At 42.7% G+C, this 22,178-nt stretch overlaps 1 pseudogene; it reads right to left on the bottom strand.

The window, feature by feature from the left end:
• Window positions 1-438: 438 nt before the first annotated feature.
• Window positions 439-1,274, bottom strand: LOC100479735 (annotated as a pseudogene).
• Window positions 1,275-22,178: the final 20,904 nt, after the last annotated feature.

Raw genomic sequence — 22,178 nt, 5'->3', positions numbered from 1 at the left:
TAAATAAATAAAATCTTTTAAAAAAAAAAAAAGAAAGATTAATCTGAAAATACATGTCCTTAGCAAACTCTCATTTATAATAATGTGTTTACTTGGTAAGAGCACATAAATGATACTTTGAATAATCCTTTATTAAATCTTGCCCAGGAGCAAAATCAGATTTGAGTACTCAACCTTTTTCTTTTCTTTTAATGGATCAATTATTCAATTAGTTTCTTCGTAAGAAATTTTATTTATTTATTTTTTAATTTTATTTATTTATTAGAGAGAGAGTGCAGGAGGTGGGGGGGTGCGGGGCAGAGGGAGAGGGAGAAGCAGACTCCCCCCTGAGCACCGAGCCCGACAGGGAGCTCCACCCCAGGATCCTGAGATCATGACCTGAGCAGAAGACAGACACTTAACAGACTGAGCCATCTAGGCGCCCTCTTTGTAAAAAATTTAGAACACCAATTTGAGAGGGTAAATTCTATTTGTGGGAGAAAACACAGAGCGGAGGTAGTCCTGAAACTGAGGAACAGCTTTGATTTTTGGCAGAATTTGTGAGCCCACAGCTTTCTGATCAACCTTGCTCTGCTCTGTGATCATTTCTCTTTCTCCATGTTGAAGATCTCACCTTCCTGGTGTCTGGGTTTATGCAGCTTCCTCTTCTTGAAGCAAGCATCAGTGAGGTGTTTTGGGATTTGCACACTGCTGATATCAATTTTGGTGGAGGTAGCAATGACAAATTTCTGGTGTTCTACACAGAGGAACCTGACTGCCGGCCAGAGGTCTGGTCACAAGTAGCAAGCCACTTCTCAGTTGCTTCAGGAAAATGACCCTCTTGCCTCTATGACACCCAGGGAGAATGATCAAAATGGTAGCAGGAGTGATGCTCACTCTGGAAGTTTTTTGCCCTGGCTCAACAGCTTTCGAGGCACACCTTCAGTAGGATAATACCTAGACATGCTGCAAAGTTTAGCCACTTGGGTACCACCATTCTTGTCACCACCAACTGGTTTTGTGACGGTAGCAAGAACATTTTTCTTTTTCTTTTCAACCCTAGATTTAGCTGTGGAATACTTCCTGTTGTACATGGCCTTTCTGGAATACACAGCCGATAGGGAACATCCTCCAATTCCTCTGACTAGGACAGGGTGTCGGCTGCTGTGTGGCTTCCGATTCTTTGGCATTTTAGCCTTAAGGTTACCCTTCTTGACCTTGCCACCTGCATCAGCCTTCTTGGCTCCAGGTTTCTTCTCCTTAGTATCAGGCTTCTCAGCTTTTTCGCCTGCCATCTTGCAAGACGAGAAAGAGCTCCATCTTCTTCTTTTGGAAAGTTGCCACTACCATTTGGGTAGTCCGTAAAACTGACCATTTACAAAATATTAAGGCAAGTGTGTTTTTCCCATCCTGTATAAACTGTGATATTTTAGACAGAACCTAGCCTTATTTTGGCACCATAGATACATCTTGCCATTAAAAGTATGTGCTGCAGAGGCACTGGCTGGCTCAATCAGTAGAGCGTTCAACCCTTGATCTCAGGGTTGTGAGTTCAAGCCCCATGTTCGGCATGGAGCCTACTTAATTAAAAAAAAAAATGTGTTGCATATTGTATAATTCTATTTATATGAAATGTGTAGTGTAGGAAAGTCCAGGGAGGTTGTTAGAGGATGGAAGGAAGGGAGTATAAGGAGTGACTACATGATTGGTACAGAGTTTCTATTTGGAGTAATACAAATATTCTGGAATTCATAGTAATAATGGTTGTAGAACATTGTAAATATACTAAAACTCACTCAATCATGCAGTTTAAAAGAGTTTAAATGGTAATTTTTAGGTTATGTGAATTTTATCTCAATAAAAAAAATTTTGGAGGGGGCACCTGGCTGGCTCAGTCAGAAGAGCATGCGGGGGCGCCTGGGTGGCACAGCGGTTAAGCGTCTGCCTTCGGCTCAGGGCGTGATCCCGGCGTTATGGGATCGAGCCCCACATCAGGCTCCTCTGCTATGAGCCTGCTTCTTCCTCTCCCACTCCCCCTGCTTGTGTTCCCTCTCTCGCTGGCTGTCTCTATCTCTGTCGAATAAATAAATAAAATCTTTAAAAAAAAAAAAAAAAGAGCATGCGACTCTTGATCTCAGGGTTGTGAGTTCAAGCCCCATGTTGGGTTCAGAGATTACTTGAAAAATGAATAAATTAATTAAAACTTAAAAAAATTTTTTTAATCTGGTTTCTTCTGCTCCAATATTTTCAATTCAGTATTGTCAAATGTAAGGACATATAAAGCAACAACTTATATAAAGCTGCAAAAGACTAATGTTAAAAAAGATGAGTTGGCCAAAGGAAAAAAAGAAGGAAATGTGTATCTTTGAGTCAGCTACCTGCATTCAGGGGCCCATGTGGCCGGGATCCCCGCCTTGGCTTTCTAGCATGCTCATACTGCCACCTGGTGGCATTGGCTCCCCAAAGCAGTCTGCTGTCCTACCACCCTGAATGCTGCCAGATCTCGGAATCCGCAAACCAGGTAGAGCTCCCCACACTTATGATTGGCCATCTCTTACCTATTCTTCCCTGCAAGCTTGCCCTCTTCTGGTTGTAAAGGACACGCAAAATGAATTCCTTGATAAGGTCTGAAAACCCAAGTGGGTCAGCATATTAGAATCTACTAAACTCTGGGGCGCCTGGCTGGCCCAGTCTATAGGGCCTGCAACTCTTGATCTGTGGGTCATGAGTTCAAGCCCCACATTGGGCACAGAGTTTACTAAAAAATAATAATAATAGAAAGATCTATTAAATTCCCAAATAACTGGTTAACATATTAACTCAGAGAAGTAGCAGAGGTAGAATTTTAGACACAACCCATTTGTTCCACCAGATAAATATGTATTGAGCCTGCTTTGTGCTAGGTAATGCTCTAAGCCCTAGGAATGTAGCAGAGAATATAACTGAGGAAAATGGAGCTCATGTTCATGTGGAGTGGGGCAGGACAGTAAAAATGAATGAACTAGAATTATACATATCAACATGAATGTATCTCATAAACACAAATGTGTGTGTGTATAACTTAAGGTACGTTGCATGAATAGGCAAGGAGTACATGTTAACCACTGGTTAACATGAGAAAAATACCAAGTTGTAGCATTTGCTGATGTCTGTAATATAAATACTCCTGTTGTAGCTAATTCTGAACTATTGGTGTTTTTTTTTTTTAAGATTTTATTCATTTATTTGACAGAGATAGAGACAACTAGCGAGAGAGGGAACACAAGCAGGGGGACTGGGAGAGGAATAAGCAGGCTCATAGCAGAGGAGCCTGATGTGGGGCTCGATCCCATAACGCGGGGATCACGCCCTGAGCAGAAGGCAGACACTTAACTGCTGTGCCACCCAGGTGCCCCAGAACTATTGGTGGTTTAATAACCAGCTCATGATAGTCCTATAATGTTAACAGTCAGCCCTTGTGAGCTGGTATGAGCAGGCTCCAGCACCCACTGCTGGGTTAGCTGACCCTGGCTAAGAGCGTGGATGAGGCATTCGTAGTAACAAAAGGGAGGAAACAGCAGTTGGTAGAGCGCTGTTGGGTGAGTAGATAGGGTAGTGGGAGCTTACAGAAATTCTCGTTTTCCTAGTGACATAGGAAGCAAGTGAGTTGAAGAGGGAAAAGTTTTGAAAATAAAGAAAAAGGAAAGAGGAGCGAGGGACCAAGATGGTGACATCAGAGGCTCCCGAACTTCCCTCCTCCCATGGATACATCAGATATACAGCTACACATGGAGCAATTCCTTCTGAGAGAAATCCAGAAATTAGTGGAGCGACCTTTACGCATCAGGCAAATGAGAAATAGACATCAATACAATAATAGCAGGGAACTTCAATACTGCACCTTCAACAAAGGATAGATCATTCAAACAAAAAAACAAGAAGGAAACATTGGGCTTAAACTGCAGGGTTGTTTCCACAAAGTAGCAGAAAGGAACACCAGCAAAGAATGGACTCTTCCCAGGTAGAATTGCTCACCTGGGAGAGCTAATCAGTCAACCACTGCAGGTAAAAGACGTTCCCTGTGGTCGACTGCAACGTAGCTCTACCACCCTGTTCATGATACCAATTGTTATGATTTTGTTAAATTGATATTTGCTAAGAAAAGCCCTGGTGAGCCATGGTTCAGTAAAATACCATAAGAAAAATTGAGATACAGGGACACCTGGGTGGCTCAGATGGTTGAGCATCTGCCTTTGGCTCAGGTCATGATCTCAGGGTCCTGGGATGGAGCCCCGAGTCTGGCTCCCTGCCCAGCGGGGAGTCTGCTTGTCCCTCTCCCTCTGCCTGCCACTCCCCCTGCTTGCTCTCTCTCTCTCTCTTTCTTTCTCTCTCTGTCAAATAAATAAATAAAACCTTTAAAAAAAAAAAAGAAAAGAAAAGAAAAGAAAAATTGAGATACAGAAGATCCTCACAGGTCCTGGAGAATGTCCAAGCACACTTTGGACCACACGTTTTCTGACTTTCCCCTACACTGCAGCATACTGCCTATGCAGAATGCTGCTTAGGCTTCCCATCCCAAAGTGCAAGCTCCAAAAGAAACAACCAGTTTTCCCAAACCTCAGAGCGTTGCTCATTAAAGCTAGTTTGAGGTGCCGCAGATGTTTTTTCAGTTTTTTAATTGCCCCACAGAGAGTAAATCCCTCAGAGGGTGTTAGACCAGGTATATTTCCTGACCCTAAGCACTGACCCAGGTAGTGGCTATTAGGACAATTGGCTAGGATTTTCATAAGTCCCATGCATTAATGGTACCTCCCACCTAGTGTGGGTTCCCAAGGTGCCAGGCACTGCCTTTAGAAGGAGACTCTGCTTCTCTGACCCCTGTGTTTGTGGATGGGCACAGAACTCAGAGTCCTAACCAGTATGAAAGGGGCACCCTCACTCTTGCAAAGGCAAGTAGGACTGGCACCATGGTCCTTCTGTCATTGCATACCCTACTGCTGTCACACCGCATTCCCTGACCTTAATAGGATATCATGAGTCTCGTTCTTGGCACATGGCACAAGTTCTAATTGTCTGATAGAAACACTCCTGGCTCTATTAGACACAGGAGTCCAAGTTACAGTAATTCCAGGTAACCCCCTGGAATTAAAATTCCCCCTGGAATCTAAATTCCCCGAGGGAACCTCATACAGCCTTTAAGGCATAGCAGGTAAAACAGTAAAGAGAGTACAGACTAAACTACACATGTCTGTTAGCACCGTATTTCTAAAATGATTACCAACAACGCTGGCCCCCTAGCTCTCTTTTCCTACTGTAGGTATGGATGCCCTCACTCAGCCACAAACCTGGTGGGGTAAACCTAAATTTCTGGCCTTTCTTATGGGAGCTGCCAAACGGGAACATATCCAAATGCTTCCTCCACTGAAAATGGCACAATATTGCCTGAAGCAAGATACAAGGGGTTTTTGGCTCATCATTAAAGATATGCTTCACACCAGGGTCATTAGGCCCACCATCTCCCTCTTTAATAGCTCTATCTGGCCAGTTTTAAATCCAGTCACCAATGAAGGAAGATTAACAATTCACTATTAAAAATTGACTAGTGGCAGACAGCCTCTCCTTTGCTGTCCTGCACACCACTCCCTTGCAGTATATTCAATAAGCTTCTATCTCCTTAAAAAAAAAAAAATTGACTACTAACGATTGACTATTAAAAGCACAGGTTCTGACCACTATAGCTCCCATTCCCAGTATTATAAAGATGACAGATGACATCCAAAGGACTCGGGGCCCCTATTTTACTGTTCAAGATTTAGCCAACTTGTTTTACCTGACCGCCAATAACTGAAGACCCACACCTCAATTTGTTTTCAGTTTTGAGGGCACCCAGGATACCTTTACTAGAGCTCCCTAGCCCTGCAAACACACATACCCTATGCAGACGAGATCTAAATTCACTCAAACTAACGCACTGCTGCCCTTAACAACATAGAGAATGTCATCTATAAGGTCCTCTGAGGGTATCACCCAGGAAGGCTTACACCGTAACCCAACATCTACAGCAGAGGATGGACCATTGCCACACAAAAGATCCAAGGACTGGCCACTTCTATGAAGTTTCTTGACATGGTTGGTCAGCTGAGGGCTACAAAATTCCTCTTGCTATAAAGCATCAACTCCTTGGGGCACCTGGGTGGCACAGTCGGTTAAGTGTCTGCCTTCAGCTCAGGTCATGATGCCGGGGTCCTGGGATTGAGCCCCACGTCAGGCTCCCTGTTGGGTGGGGAGTCTGCTTCTCCCTCTCCCTCTGCTGCTCCCCCTGCTTGTGCTCGCTCACTCTCTCTGTCAAATAAATAAATAAAATCTTTTAAAGAAAAACAACTCCTCACAATTAAGCCTCCCACTACCCTATGGCAGGCACAGCACATATGAGGTCTTTTCATCTTTGCACATGTTCCACACTTATCCATATTACTTAGGCCTATTTATGCCATTACATGCAAATAGCTTTTTTTCTTTTTTCTTTTCTTTTCTTTTTTTTTTTTGTTAAAGATTTCATGTATTTATTTGAGAGAAGGAGAGAGTGCATGCCCCCACAAGCACAGCACAGGAGCAGGGGGCGGGGAGGGGGATAAGGGGGGAAGGAGCAGGGAGGAGGGAGAGGGACAGGCAGACTCTCTGCTGAGTGCAGAGCCCAACACGGGGCTCGATCCCAGGACCCCGAGATCATGACCTGAGCTAAAGGCAGACACTTAACCAACTGAGCCACCCAGGTGCCCCTAAATCAGCTTTTCTCTACTGGGGAGTACCTCAAGAAACTGCATCATGGCTGGCCCAACGAGACACGAAGCAGGCCTTGCCTTAGTCCCTCGAGGCTCAGACTTGTGAATTGAATCATTGGCGATGCTTCATTACACCTCATGGAGTCTCTGGACTAAGCGTGGCTCTACCTGGCTCCCCATTGGGGTTCTGGACCAAACACCTGCCCCACATAGCAGTCAGACACATGACACTTAAGCACCAAATTTTGGTAGCCTACCTGACCCTTTTAGAGAAACACATATTAACGGGCTCCCAGCTTCACACACCAAGTTCCCATCTTGCCTTGGTTTAGGGTTTCGATGCAAAAGAGACTTAGCAGAGCCACTGAGGCCTCACTGTTAAACAGGAACCTGTACCTTTAGGAAAGGGTTAAACCTGCTATCGGGGTTTTTCCAAATTACAGGAGGATGTGGCTTTCCCCATGCTCAGCCCCTTGTCCACTGACATTGAGGTGCAGCTAGAGGCACCTTCACTGCCAGTCCCTCTCATAGTTTGGGGAGCCCTTTGGGAGCAACTGCCTGACATGGAAAGGGAGCGGGCAGTAACATGTCGTCCACAATGCCACCTGCCGAAGGCTGCAGCAAATCATCTTGCTAGCTGCATATCCCAAGTCCAGGGGAGCCCTCCTGGCTCAGCCCAACCGGCAGAGCTGGTGATAGCCTGCCTGACTCTACGCTAGGCCATAAAAATGACATTCCCAAGGGCACACATTTTTACTGACTCCTGGACGGTAGCCAATAGGCCCACAGTCTGGTCTGGACAATAACAAAGGGGTGATTTCATGATTCAGGAAAAGCCTATCTGGGTTATCTCCACTTGGAAAGAGAGAGCCAACTCACATATGCCAGTTATGGTCAGTCTCTGCACACATGCCAACAAACACAAGGAACACACTATAACAACATTGCAGACTCCTTATCCAAATTACACACCTGTTCCAAGGCCCTGCATGAGCCACCTCCCAAACTATCAGACACAGTTCTGGACACAACTATTCTTCCAGAGATGTCATACCCACTAGCAGAGTGCGCCCATATTCCATCAGGCCATAGGAGCCATAGGGGAGTGACAGCACTCATTGATTTGTCCTATTGTCATTGCACCTCCCTCACAATGACAATAGGCCCAATCAGTGAATACCCCTCTTTGCTCCCAAAGAAAACTCTGGAAGGCTCTGGCAGACACGTAATCTCCTGGGGTAACAGACCCTACTCACAATGGCAAAGTGATTTTTTTCGGGCCACTGCCACCCTCTGCTGAAGCTGGTAAGTACGTAACCACCATCACTGATAACTTCACTAGACTCCTGCTGACCACTTCCCAGCATGTCATCTCCTTCTTAACCAGGTATACGATCATCTCCTTTGGCTCACCAGATATCATAGATTCAGATCAAGGAACCCAGTTCGCCTCCCACGTTGTTTGGTCACAGGCTTTAGAACACGGAATCTTGTGGAATTTCAACCTAATTTACTGGCCCCAAGAGGCTAGACTTACAGGGACAGGCACAGTGACCTACTTGCTTCTTAACCTTTTAAACAATAAGTGGTCCCCAAGTAGATAGAAATTTTGCCCCAGGCTCTAATACTGCTTAATTCCCAGACCTCATGTCTCCAAATTTCCCACATCAAATATCGGTCTCCTCCAAGGACTCCCCTGATAGCATTTCCAAGGAACCTCCATATCAGAAAGGACACCACCTATCTGCTCACCAGATGAATACTCCCTGTGCCATGTTGACTTTTCTACCATGTCACCATCTTACACATGCTGCCAGCCTGATCAAGGGCAGATTGTGCAATATGACCCTCTTATAATACAGAGCCCAAGGAGACAAACTTTTACCAAATTGTTTAGCAATCACAATTATATAAATATCATTGGTCCAGTCTGGTTGGCTCAGTCAGTAGAGTGCGCTACTCTCAATCCCAACATCATGAGTTCAAGCCACATGTTGGGCATGGAGCCTACTCTATAAATAAATGAATATATAAACAAACAAACAAACAACTATCATTGGCCCAGACAATGACCCAGTACCAGCAGTGAAGCTAAGGCCACCAGGTTTGCCCTGCTATTTGGGTTATAAAGGCTGCCTACTTAAACCAAATTCATCAAAAATTTTACAGAAGATTGAAATTATAAGCTCCAGGACCCACCAGCAGAACTGTGTAGATCACAGAGAAAGGAAAAGAGGCCTTCTGCCTAGTGGATTCCAGTCACATTAGGAAATGAAATCCAAACAGAAATCCTGGGGTCTATAGCCGCTATCAGTAGACTGAGACAAGGCCCTTACCTGAACTTAGAGGAAGAGGTAAATGACATCTTGTTCCAAAGCAAGTACACTCATCCTTTGGTCAGAATCCAGATTGCTCAACAGAAGGAAACCCCACAAGCTAGTCAAATGCAAATGTTCTCTGTTGTGGCTATTACTGCTATTGCGCACAGCCTGGATAATAGGGTTGCTAGTAGACCCCTGGGGCCTCACCTTGTTTCAGATGTGAGGGAACAAAATCACCCAGGTGTACAATTGGGTGCCAGATGCTGGTGGGCCCTGTTAGAAGGGCTTTAGCCAGCATGTCGTGGAGCACAGATCCCAACCCAAAGCTCACCTCCATCCACATTAAATGGTACCAATGAAAGTGATTCTAAAATGAGTTACTCCCTCCTTACATCATGTATCAAATTATTTCCCAGGCAGAATGGCCTTGCCAATGTAGCCAAATCAGACTCATCTGAATGGCAGGTTTGTGCCCTGATGAATTTCCTATAGTTGTAATGGGCTAATCTCTAGACTGTAAAGCTGCTATCCACAAAATGCCCCTACAATTAATACATCAATATGCCCATTATCTATATAAATTGTGGGTGGAATCTCCAAAAATCTTGGTCATGGACATTGCTATGCTCCTTGCATGGTCCGCCCTTAATGATCTGACAGAGTTCACTGAGATCTGCTCACCTAACAGCAGAGCCCATACTTGTACTTCCATCTTGAGTCAGGCCTCCAGCATATACACTCAGGATTTTTTTTTTAATATTTTAAAAGTTTATTTATTTAAATGACTTCTACACCCAACATGGGGCTTGAACTCAGGACCCAGAGATCAAGAGCTGCATGTTCTACTGACTGAGCCAGTCATGCACCCCTAAAATTTTTTTAAAGATTTTTTTATTTCTTTATTTGATCGAGAGAGAGAGAGAGAACACAAGCAGGGGGAGCAGGAGAGGGAGAAGCAGGCTCCCCGCTGAGCAGGGAGTCCGAAGTGGGGTTTGACCCCAGGACCCTGGGGATCATGACCTGACCTGAAGGCAGGCACTTAATCAACTGAAACACCCAGGTGCCCCTAAAATTTTTATTATTAAGTAATCTCTACACCCAACATGAGGCTTGAACTACCAACCTTAATATCAAGAGTCACATGCTCTTCTGACTGAGCCAGCCGGGCGTCCCAAAATAAGAGTCTAAACTTGGACTTTAACACCAGCCAGCCACTCCTACCCTTCATGGATCTCCACCTGGGGAGGCCATCCTTCCCTGGGGTTTGCCTCCACCACCCCCAAGCACACCAGCCCCTCAGAGGACATGGCCCCAGACGGAGTGAGAGCTTACTGTTGGAGACGACTGTAGCTCAGATGGCAATGCTACAACCCAAGAGACAGATGAGGGAGACAAAACATCCCAGCCTTGCTGGGCCTGGGGACTTTCCCATCCCGGATTGCCTCCACACCAGGAGAGAAGTGACTGTGATGACTATTAGCTTCAAGACCGAGTTGCAAAAATACCCAGTTTGATCAACCCTGAGAATCCCACAGAGTTCTATTTTTCTGGAATAGTTAAATACTTGCCTCATGAATTTTGCATCTATCAAAATGCTTGCAAAACAGTAAGTGCCCCAGGCAGCACCAGCCTTCTGGCAGGCCCCACTTTCTAAACAGCCCTAGCCAAAGTAAGACACTTGGTTGCAACATCTCTAACTTGACTTGCTTAGATCCCATGGTTAGGGACCTCCTGCTGCTGTGTTCATGGCTCAATGTACTAGATTACAGCTTTTGTTTTGTTTTGTTTTGTTTTAAGATTTTATTTATTTATTTGACACAGAGAGAGAAACAGCCAGCAAGAGAGGGAACACAAGCAGGGGGAGTGGGAGAGGAAGAAGCAGGCTCCCAGCGGAGGAGCCCGATGTGGGGCTCGATCCCAGAACGCCGGAATCACGCCCTGAGCAGAAGGCAGATGCTTAATGACTGCGCCACCCAGGCGCCCCTACAGCTTTTGTTTTCCACCCCATGCATCCATGACAGACCCTACTCCTCTTATCATTCCCACCACAACCACCAGCACCTTCTCGACACCTGAAATTGCTACACTCCTCTTCACATCCAATCATAAGCCTTTCCCTGTTGTGTGCTACAACCCTGCCCCACACCACAACAAAGTGAGCCAAATCTGACATGATTATATTCATATGAACCTCCAACATAGCAACCCAGGCCTTGTAAGTAAAATGATATTCGATCTGGGGGTGCCTGGGTGGCTTAGCTGGTTGAGCGTCTGACTCTTGATTTCGGCCCAGGTCATGATCTCAGGGTCATGAGATCAAGCTCTGCATTGGGCTCCATGCTCAGCTCAGAGTTTGTTTGGGATTCTTTCCCTCTTCCTCTCCCTTCCCCTTGGCCTCCTTCCCCACCCCCACTCAAACTCTCTCTCTAAAACAAAATAAACACATAAAATCTTTTTTTAAGAAATGATATTGGATCTGTTACCATTCAGGGTCGGACCTACAGCCCCATTTCATTATCTATCCCCCCATTCCTCCTAGCGATCAGCTTCTTGTCCTAAACCCAACCTTCCCAAACACCACAAACCTCATTTAGGCTAAACCAAACCCCTAATCTAGACCCCAAACAGGGCACTCTGTGGGTAAACATCAAAATAATTAACTCCCCACGGTGGTACTTTCTAAAGGCTCCCAAATACAGTGAAACACAAAAGGCTGGACCTCACCCCATATAGTCAGAGCCCCTTAATAATAAATAATATCCCATTCAAATTCAAATTCTACTGTGTACCTAATCCAAGGGGCCAGGAGCAAGTCCACTTGACCCTTCCCAGGCTGCAAGCAGTCCACAGATAGGACCCTTATTACTGCAACATTATTACCTTCAGTATTTCAGCTACCCTTTTTTCTCCTGGCACCTCTCCACTACAGATGTCCTGCTAGTAAGACCAAGAAAGCCATTCTTATCCCTATCCTGTTGGGACTGGCTATTACCACTGGATGAGAGACATAGGAACAGTGCTTCCACCCTAGCCAAACAGGATCAAATACTAAAAACCACTCGGCAATTATCAGCTACCCTAGCCAACCACATGCAGACACTCCATCATACTCCGAGTCTGATGCAGCAGTAATGCTCACTAGTACAAAATGGTGATGGATAATCAACTGGCATTAGATTTCTTATTGGCTGAGTGGTGTGGAGTCTGTTCTTTACAGGGAGTTCTTTGCTGCGTGTACTTTAACAAGTCAGGACAGGTACAGGACAACCTCCAGAAGATGTGTCAAGATTTACATATCACTCATCATATATGCAAAATATTTCAACAAATTCCCACACTCCTCGAGTTCCCTGGTTTGTTCTCATGGCTTTCACCATACACCTGGGAGAATAACTAAGAACTGGATTTCAAACAGTAGCAAGTCTATTAACCATGGGTTTCATCATTCTTGCCTTCGTTAAATGTGCTTTACAAGGGCCTCAGAAAACAATACCTATTCTTTGAATGTATCTGCTATACATGTGATTGCTATTCCTGATGCTGAGGCATCACAGGATGGATTACTGAGAGTTTAGCTAAGCTACTGCATGGCATTGCTGCCTTGGCATCCATTTTGTTTGGCCGACTGCCTTGTGGGGACTTCAAACTGACACTAGCCCATCATGCAGGCAGTTCTCTTGGATAACAAACAGCCCTCAGGAACACAAGCAAATGTAAATTCCTGATGTGACTCTTCCAGCAGCTTCTGACATAAACATTTTCCCCAACCTCCCCCTTGTGCACACTGGATGAGACCCACCCCTCCCCCACAGAGTTTACCAAAACTCCACTCTTTTTTCTTTGAATTGACAAATCCAGCCTCAGCCCAGGAAGCACTCCACCCTCAGACCCTAATAAAGGCATGTGCCCCAGGTCCTGTCACTCTCTCTGCCTGTACCTTGCATTGACCCCCCCCCATGTAACCCTGTGAGGCATCATGCCATGTATTCTCTCCAGGATTGTGAGTAATAAGCTTCTGTATCTCAATTTCTCTTGTGGTCTTTTATTGAACCATAGGCACCCCAGGGCTCTACTTAACAAATGTTGCTTTAATAAAAGCATACCAAAGCACTGCACAGCAAAGGAAACCATCAACCAAATGAAAAGGCACCCTATGGAATGGGAGAGAAATTGCAAACCATGTTGTATCTGATAGGTTAATACCTAAAACATACAGGATTTCATGCAAAAAACCCAAATAACCCAAGTTAAAAATGGGCAAAGAACCAGAACAGACATTTTTCCAAAGAACTACAAATGGCCAACAGTTACATGAAAAGATATTCAACGTTGCTAATCATCAAGGAGGCATAATTTATGCAAATCAAAACCACAATGAGATATTGCCTCAAATGTGTTAGGATGTCTATTATCAAAAAGATAAGAAATAACAAACACTGGCAAGTATGTAGAAAAATGGAAACACTTGTACACTGTTGGTGGGAAATAAACTGGTACAGCCACTACAGAAAACAGTAAGGAGGTCCCTCAAAAAAATTAAAATTAGGGCGGGGCACCTGGGTAGCGCAGTGGTTAAGCATCTGCCTTCAGCTCAGGGTGTGATCCCAGCATTCTGGGTTCAAGCCCCACATCAGGCTCCTCCACTAAGAGCCTGCTTCTTCCTCTCCCACTCCCCCTGCTTGTGTTCCCTCTCTCGCTGGCTGTCTCTCTCTCTGTCAAATAAATAAATAAAATCTTTTTTAAAAAATTAAAATTAGAGCTACTATATGATCTAGCAACCCCACCTCCAGGTATATATTCCATGTTCATTGCAGCACTATTCACAGTAGTCAAGGTATAGAAACAACCTAAGTCTCCATTGACAGATGAACGGATAAAGAAAATGTGACGTAATTACATAATAGAATACTATTTGGCCCTGGGCTCCTGGGTGGCTCAGTCCTTAAGCCTCTGCCTTTGGCTTAGGGCGTGATCCCAGGGTCGTGGAATCAAGCCCTGCATCGGGCTCCCTGCTCCACTGGGAGCCTGCTTCTTCCTCTCCCACTCCCCCTGCTTGTGTTCCCTCTCTCTCTGTCAAATAAATGAATAAAAAAATCTTAAAAAAAAAAAAGAATATTATTTGGCCTTGAAAAAAAAAAGGAAATCTTGCCATTTGTGACAACATGGATGAAATTCAAGGATACATGCTAAGTGAAATATGCCAGACAAAGAAAGACAAATACTACACAGTATCACATTTATGGAAACTTAAAAAAAAGTCGAACTCAGAGAAACAGGGTAGAATGGGGTGGGGAAAATAGGGAGAGGCTAGTAAAAGGGTAGAAACTTTCAGTTCTGAGTAAGATCTGAAGATCTAATGTATAACATGGAAACTACCATTAATAACACTGTATTATATAACTGAAATTTGCTGAGAGAACTTAAGTATTCTCACCAAAAATCAATCAATCAATCAGATGGACTGCTTGAATTGAGATGACGAGAGGTTGCAATTAGAGTCAATGCCAAGCTTCATAATCAGTGAGTGAGCGACTGACGTAGGGTGGAGAGCCAGAGTCTTGCAGGAAAGGAACACAAGGAACAGAGAGTCTAGGATGTTGGAAGGTGCGTCCCCATGGGTAGTGAAAGCACCCGGATTTAAGACTGCTGTAATGTTGAAGAGAAGGACAGAAAAAGGAGCTAAGTAGGTAAAGGCAGGAAGGAGAGGCAGTGAGTGATAAAGTCTGGTATGGAATTCAAAACTATTCTAAAAGATAATTTAGGGAAGGAGAACAGTTTGGAAGCAGTGATAAGGAGGAAGGAAGTTCAACCCCACCTGCAAGTTCACTTATGAGACAACACAGACACTATTTGAGAAGGCTCCAGGAAAAGCAGTTCCCTCAGGGTAGAATCGGTGTTTTTCAACCTAGCACTACTGAGGTTTGAGGCCTGAGAATTCTTTACTGTGGGGGCTGCCCTGGGCATTGCAGGATCTTCAGCAGGATCCCTGGCTTCCATCCACTAGTTGCTAGTAGCACCACCTTCCATCGTGACATTCAAAAATATCTCCAGACCTTGCAAAATGTCCTCTGAAGAACAGGGCAAATTACCCCGTTGACAAGCAGGGGCTAGAGCAAGAAGGGGAAGGAAGCATTCAAAGGAGAGATTTAGGACATAGAGGGTTTTGCAGATGATTAACCATGAGCCCCAGAATGCATAGTGCAAAAGGTGCAGATAAATTTCGGCTGAAAGTTCTTCTGTGCACCACTGAAGTTATATCACTTTGGCAGCTGACAGGTCAAGTTCAGTCCTATTGAGGTGTGTACACAGGCAATGAATTTTCTGTTTTCTGCAAGGATGTCTCCCTGCTTCTGAAGTTGTTCTCCTTGATACCATCATCATCCTACGAAGGTTGGGTTGACGCTCCCATGTAACAGGGACAAAAAGCTAACAGACTTGGCTAATCTTGCAGCTCTTAAGATATAAGCTCCACATCAATGCAGGTCCAACCAACAGTGACCAAATTCCATGGTACCATGAGGTTGACATACCCAAGAATGTAATCACAGGAAGTTCTGAAAACTGGAACAGATTCCATAAATTGGAATTAAGTTTAATCTGATGATCCTGCATAAGTAATGTTAGTGGTTTAAGATGTGTGAGTAATTGGGGCGCCTGGGTAGCGCAGTCGTTAAGCGTCTGCCTTCGGCTCAGGGTGTGATCCTGGCGTTTCGGGATCAAGTCCCACATCGGGCTCCTCTGCTGGGAGCCTGCTTCTTCCTCTCCCACTCCCCCTGCTGTGTTCCCTCTCTCGCTGGCTGTCTCTCTGTCACATAAATAAAATCTTAAAAAAAAAAAAAGATGTGTGAGTAATCGATACAGTCGCATGGTTCAAAATTCAGAAAGTACTGAAAAGTTTACAGTAAAAAATACTCCCTTCACCTAAGCCTTTCATTTTCCCTCCCCCCAGATAAAGAATACTGGGGTTGTTTATATCCTTTCAGAGATACTCTGTATGTACAAGCTAATATGGATACTAAATATATTTTTTAATGTGTTATATTCTTAGACAAGACCACACCATCATATTCAATTATAAATGATACTGTTACATATTGCACAGTTTAAAACTTCTTATACCTTACCTGAAACTAATATAACATTGTATGTCACTTATACTTCAACAATAAAAATTAAAAATTGAAATTAAAAACTTCTTATATTTTATCTAACTGTATTATCAGTTTGTATAATCAAGTATCATTTAATGCATTATACAGCATCATAACTTTTCTATAGGGTCCTTCTTTTACTTTATCATAACATCTGACTCCTTTTTACTGCTGCAATAAATTGGAAAGAAAAAAATCATCATCATCATGGATTCACTGTTGCTTCATGCATGATGGATTCACTGTTGGGGCAATTTTGTTTGGCCTTATTTTGGAATGATTTAAAGTAACTAAGAGTCAACATAATGTTTTAATATGGTTTTATATTCCAGGTAGATTATTTAGATGCTTTTCTCTGTTGATTTTTCCTTTTTTACTTATAGCATTCTAAAATTTGAGATATACTTTATAGAGCATAAAATTCACTATTTGAAAGTATACATTTCAGTGGGTTTTGGTATATTCACGACGTTGTGCAACAACTATTACTGCTATCTAATTTCAGACCATTTCCATCACCCCCACAAAAGAAACCCTGTACTATTAGCAGTTAGTCCCTATCCCTCCCCTCCTCACCTCCTGGATTATCACTAAGCTATTTTCTGCCTCCATTGATTTGCCTAAACGTGACATTTCACACTAATATAATCATATAATATGTGGCTTTTTGTGTCTGGCTTCTTTCACTTACAATGTTTTCAAGTTTCATCCACATCGTAGCATGTAACAGTATTTCTTTTCTTTTCTTTTCTTTTTTAAAGTAGGCTCCACAACCAGTGTGAAGCCCAAAACCAGGCTTGAACTTGACCCTGAGATCAAGACCTGAGCTGAGATCAAGAGTTGGACCCTTAACCAAATGAGCCACCCAGGAACCCTAGTATTTCTTTTTTTATATACTAAGTAGTGTTCTAACGTAGGGATATACCACATTTTGTTTATCTACTTATCAGCTAATGGACATTTGGGTTGTTTCCACCTTTTAACTATTAGGAACAGTGCTGCTATAAATGTATGTATACAAGTTTTTATGCAAACATGTTTTCAGTTCTCTTGGATATACACCTAGAAATGGAATTGCTGAATCATATAGCAACTCTGTGTTTAACTTTTTGAACTGCCAAGCTGTTTTCCACATCAGCTGCACTATTGTACATTCCCATCGCCAACGTATAAGAGTTTCAATATCCTATTTTCCACACTCTTTTCAACAATTATTATTGTCTGGTGGTGTTTTTTTGTTTTAAGATTTTATTTATTTATTTGACAGAGAGAGAGAGAAACAGCAAGAGAGAGTACAAGCAGGTGGAATAGCAGGCAGAGGGAGAGGAAACAAGCAGTCCAGGACCCTGGGATCATGACCTGAGCCCAAAACAAATGCTTAACCAACTGAGCTGCCCAGGCGCCCCTATTATTGTCTGGTTTTTTTAAAAAAAATTGTTATTGTAGCCATCCCAGGAGGTGTGAAGTGGTATCTCATTGTGGTTTTGATTTGCATTTCCCTCATGACTCATGATGTTGGACATCTTTTCATGTGCATTAAAGAAATATCTATTCAAGTCCTTTCCCCATCTTCAAATAGAGTTGTTTGGGTTTTCTATTATTGAAATGTAAGAGTTATTTATATATTGTAGATATTAGAGTCTTATCAAATATGTAATCTGCAATATTTTCTCCTGTTATGTGTTTTTTTCATGGTTGATAGTGTCCTTTGACGCACAGAAGTTTTAAATTTTGATGAAGTCTGATTTATCTATTTTTTTCTTTGATTGATATCGATCTCTCTTTTACTTGTCAGTGTTGAATTTACAGGTTACAAGTGAATCTGGCAGTGACCTGCTATGAGTGCTCTAGGTGATACAATGTATCTAAGTGGAAAAGCACTATAAGTGGGAATCCCTTTCAGTTCTATCACTGAAAAACTTCATATTCCACCTTTGGAAGTCACTATTATACAAACACCTTACTCTGAAATTGACAATTAAAGGGAAAGAATTAAGCGTTTATCCTTTCTAAAAGGAACTATATTTCAGAGTAGTCAATTTCTGGTTGATTAAGAAACATCTTTCAAAATATCTATTATTTTGACAGAAGACTGCCAGCTGGTGAATATAGGGTTAAGACAGAGGTAGAAAGTCACCATTTTGAATAGAATGGTTGATTCCAACAAGGATTTTCAATCAGTACTGAAATAATGAAGAGTTGATGGGAAATTGCATATTCAGATGGTGTGGAAACATCGACCCCTGATTGCTTGCTGGTGGAATGTGACTTAACAGGGGAGGGACCTGGATACTGCAATCTTGACCCAGTGAGTTTTCTTGGCATCACTGCTAGTGTGGTCACCTGACATTATGCAGCTTCTGATATATAATGTACAGCATCACCCATGAAGTATTCTTGCCAAAAAATATTTAACTTGAATCTAATCAAGCCCTTAAAATATAGGAAATACAGAGAATACAGGAGCAAATAAAATGACATAATGAGGAAATAATCAAATATATCTAGAAAGAGGGATGTAATACGCCTCTGTTGCCAGGTCTCTCTAACAAGCGAATGTCACTTAAAAATAAAAAAGAAAGGAGGAAAGAAAGAAAAAAAGAAAAAGAGAGAGAAGAAGAAAGAAAGGAAGAAAGAAAGGAGAGAGGCACCTGGGTGGCTCAATTGGTTAAGCGACTGACTCTTAATTTTGGCTCAGGTCTTGATCTCACTGTGGTGAGCTTAGCGTGGAGTCTGCTTGGGATTTTCTTTCTCCCTCTCCCTTTGCCCCTCCCACACTGCAGCTTACTCATGCATGCATGCACATTCTCTCAAATAACTAAATAAATCTTTAAAAAAGAAAGAGGGGAGAGAGCAGAAGGGAAAGAGAAAACTGGAAATATTCTAGATTAAAAGAGATTTAAGAAGCAAAACAAGCAAAAATAATCATGATGTTTGATTAGATCCAGATTTCAACAAAAAAATTTAAAAAGTTTGGGACAGTGGTGGAAATCTGAATATGGACTATTGGGTAGTACTAGGGAATTATTGTTAAATTTTTGTTGTGATAGGGGCGCCTGGGTGGCTCAGTTGTTAAGCATCTGCCTTCGGCTCAGGGCGTGATCCCGGCGTTCTGGGATCTACCGCCACATCAGGCTCCTCTGCTGGGAGCCTGCTTCTTCCTCTCCCACTCCCCCTGCTTGTGTTCCCTCTCTCACTGGCTGTCTCTCTCTGTCAAATAAATAAATAAAATCTTTTTAAATAAATAAATAAATAAAAATAAATACATGCAGTGTGTAATCCTGGATTATATACTAGCGCAGAAAGGGGATATTAGGGGAACAATTGATGAAATTGAATAGTACACAGATTAGTCAATACTATGTCAATTTCCTGGTTTTGACCATTGTACTGAGGTTTTGTAAGATATTAACACTTGGGGAAGCTGAATGAAGAGAATTCTTTGAACTATTTTTATAATTTTTTAAATGAGCTCGAAATGATTTCAAAATGAGGAGAAAAAAATAGAACTTGTCTATTCGAATAATTATTGTCCTTCAAAATACTGTCTCTGAGATGTTATTTATTGTAAAGTCGTGATAAAGTTTTTGACCTTTTGAAAGTATTTTCATTAGCTGTTTAACAGGACACAAGAAAAGTAGTTTCTTGCAATGAATTTTTTAAACAACTTTTGGGGGATACCTGAGTGGCTCAGCTGGTTAAGCATCTGCCTTCAGCTCAGGTCATGATCCCAGGGTCCTGCTAGGCAACCCCCCCATTACCTAATTTTAACAAATAGTTTCTTCCCTATATGTACAGTATTTATTAACTTGGATTTTTTTTCTGGAATAATTTAAACCAAATCCCAGGGCCACCTGGGTCTCTCGGTTAAGTATCCGACTCTTGATTTCGGCTTAGGTCATAATCTCAAGGTCATGAGATACAGCCCTGAGTCGGGTTCTGCATTGGGTATGGAGCCTGCTTAGGTTGTCTCTCTCCCTCTCCCTCTGCCCCTCCCCACCTCCCTCTCTAAAAACAACAAAAAAACCCAGCAAATCCCAGATAGGGGTGCCTGGCTGTTTCAGTCAGTAGAGTATGTGACTCTTGATCACAGAGCTGTGAATTTGAGCCCCACATTGTGTGTAGCAATTATTTAGAAATAAAATCTTTAAAAATAAAAAAATAAAAATAGGGGCACCTGGGTAGTAAAATCAAACCGACTGTTAGTTTTGGCTCAGGTCCTGATCTTGGGGTCAGGGGATCCAGCCCCACGTTGGCTGCAGGCACAGCATGGGGTCTGCTTGGGTTTCTCTCCCCCTCTCCCTCTGCCCACCCCTACTCCCCCTTCGAGGGCACACACACAGGTGCACAGACACACTTTCTCTCTCCCAAATAAATCTTTAAGGAAATAAAAATAACCAAAAAAAAAGCAAATCCCAGATATGTCATTTCACGGTAAAAACTTTTTTTCTTTAAATATATTGACTATACCGTTATCACACCTGATAAAATTAATTTCTCAGTATCATCAAATTTCTAGTCCTTATTCAAATCTTGCTGTCTCAAAACAGGTTTTTTTTTTTTTTAAATCAAAATCATGAGGTACTGGGGCGCCTGGGCGGCACAGCGGTTAAGCGTCTGCCTTCGGCTCAGGGCGTGATCCCGGCATTATGGGTTCGAGCCCCACATCAGGTTCCTCTGCTGTGAGCCTGCTTCTTCCTCTCCCACTCCCCCTGCTTGTGTTCCCTCTCTCGCTGGCTGTCTCTATCTCTGTCAAATAAATAAATAAAATCTTAAAAAAAAAAAATCATGAGGTACTTATTTATGTCTCTTAAAAATCTTTTAGTCTTTAATAGTCCACCTCCCTCCCCCCACACCCATGTTTCTAATTTTATTTACTCTGTTGGGGAAATTAGGTTATTTGCTCTGTGGAAACAGACTACTTCCTTCCTACTGATTTTTTTTAAACTTATGTTTCTATTCCTTGTATTTCCTGTAAATTGTTGGTTAGAACTAAGGTAAGGTTTAATTAGATTTCAGTTCAATTTGGAGGAATCACAGATACTTTATAGAAAGCACTGTGTACGCACTATTGCCTCACATCAAGAGGTACATCAGTGTTGGTTGTCTCTTTATTAATGGTGCTAAGATGGATTGGGAGGTTCAAATAGTATCTGTCTGATTCCTCATTATAAAGTTCAACATCTTTTTAATTTTTAAAGAAAAAATTTTTTAAGATTTTATTTGTTTGTCAGAGAGAGCAGAAACAGGAGGAGTGGCAGGCAGAGGGAGAAGTAGGCTCCCCACTGAGCAGGGAGCCCGATGCCGGGCTCGATTCCAGGACTGGGATCATGACCTGAGCCAAGGCAGACATTTAACCTATTGAGCTACCCAGGCGTCCCATCAACACCTTTTTTAAAGGTAGGTGTTATATATGTTTAGTTTATCAATAACAGAATCACATCCTGAAATCTTGCTCAGAAATAGCAATCTCCATATGTTCAGTTAACTTTCCTAACAGAGCTGTGGTTGAAGGTCCATGTCAACTCTTTTTTTTTTTTTTTAAAGATTTTATTTATTTATTTGACAGAGATAGAGACAGCCAGTGAGAGAGGGAACACAAGCAGGGGGAGTGGGAGAGGAAGAAGCAGGCTCATAGCAGAGGAGCCTGATGTGGGGCTCGATCCCATAACGCCGGGATCACGCCCTGAGCCGAAGGCAGACGCTTAACCGCTGTGCCACCCAGGCGCCCCCCATGTCAACTCTTATCACAAAGTATTACGGGGGAAAATTTTTTATGAGGAAACTAATTCTTAAAATTGTGAAAACAGATAAAGTTCAGAATCACCTCACATATTGTTACCAGGACTGAGAACAAAATGGATAGATTTGGGAGGTCTTGGCTACAACGCTGTAAAGAAATGTCTCAAAGAGTACTAGGGAGCTAAGCATTTTTTAAAAAATGAAATTGATACAGTTGACTCTGG

This window comes from Ailuropoda melanoleuca, chromosome 1 (assembly GCF_002007445.2).
Source record: "Ailuropoda melanoleuca isolate Jingjing chromosome 1, ASM200744v2, whole genome shotgun sequence".
Taxonomy (NCBI): Eukaryota; Metazoa; Chordata; class Mammalia; order Carnivora; family Ursidae; genus Ailuropoda; species Ailuropoda melanoleuca.
The sequence above is the reverse complement of the archived record's forward strand: the minus strand, read 5'-3'. Positions and strand labels throughout refer to the sequence as shown.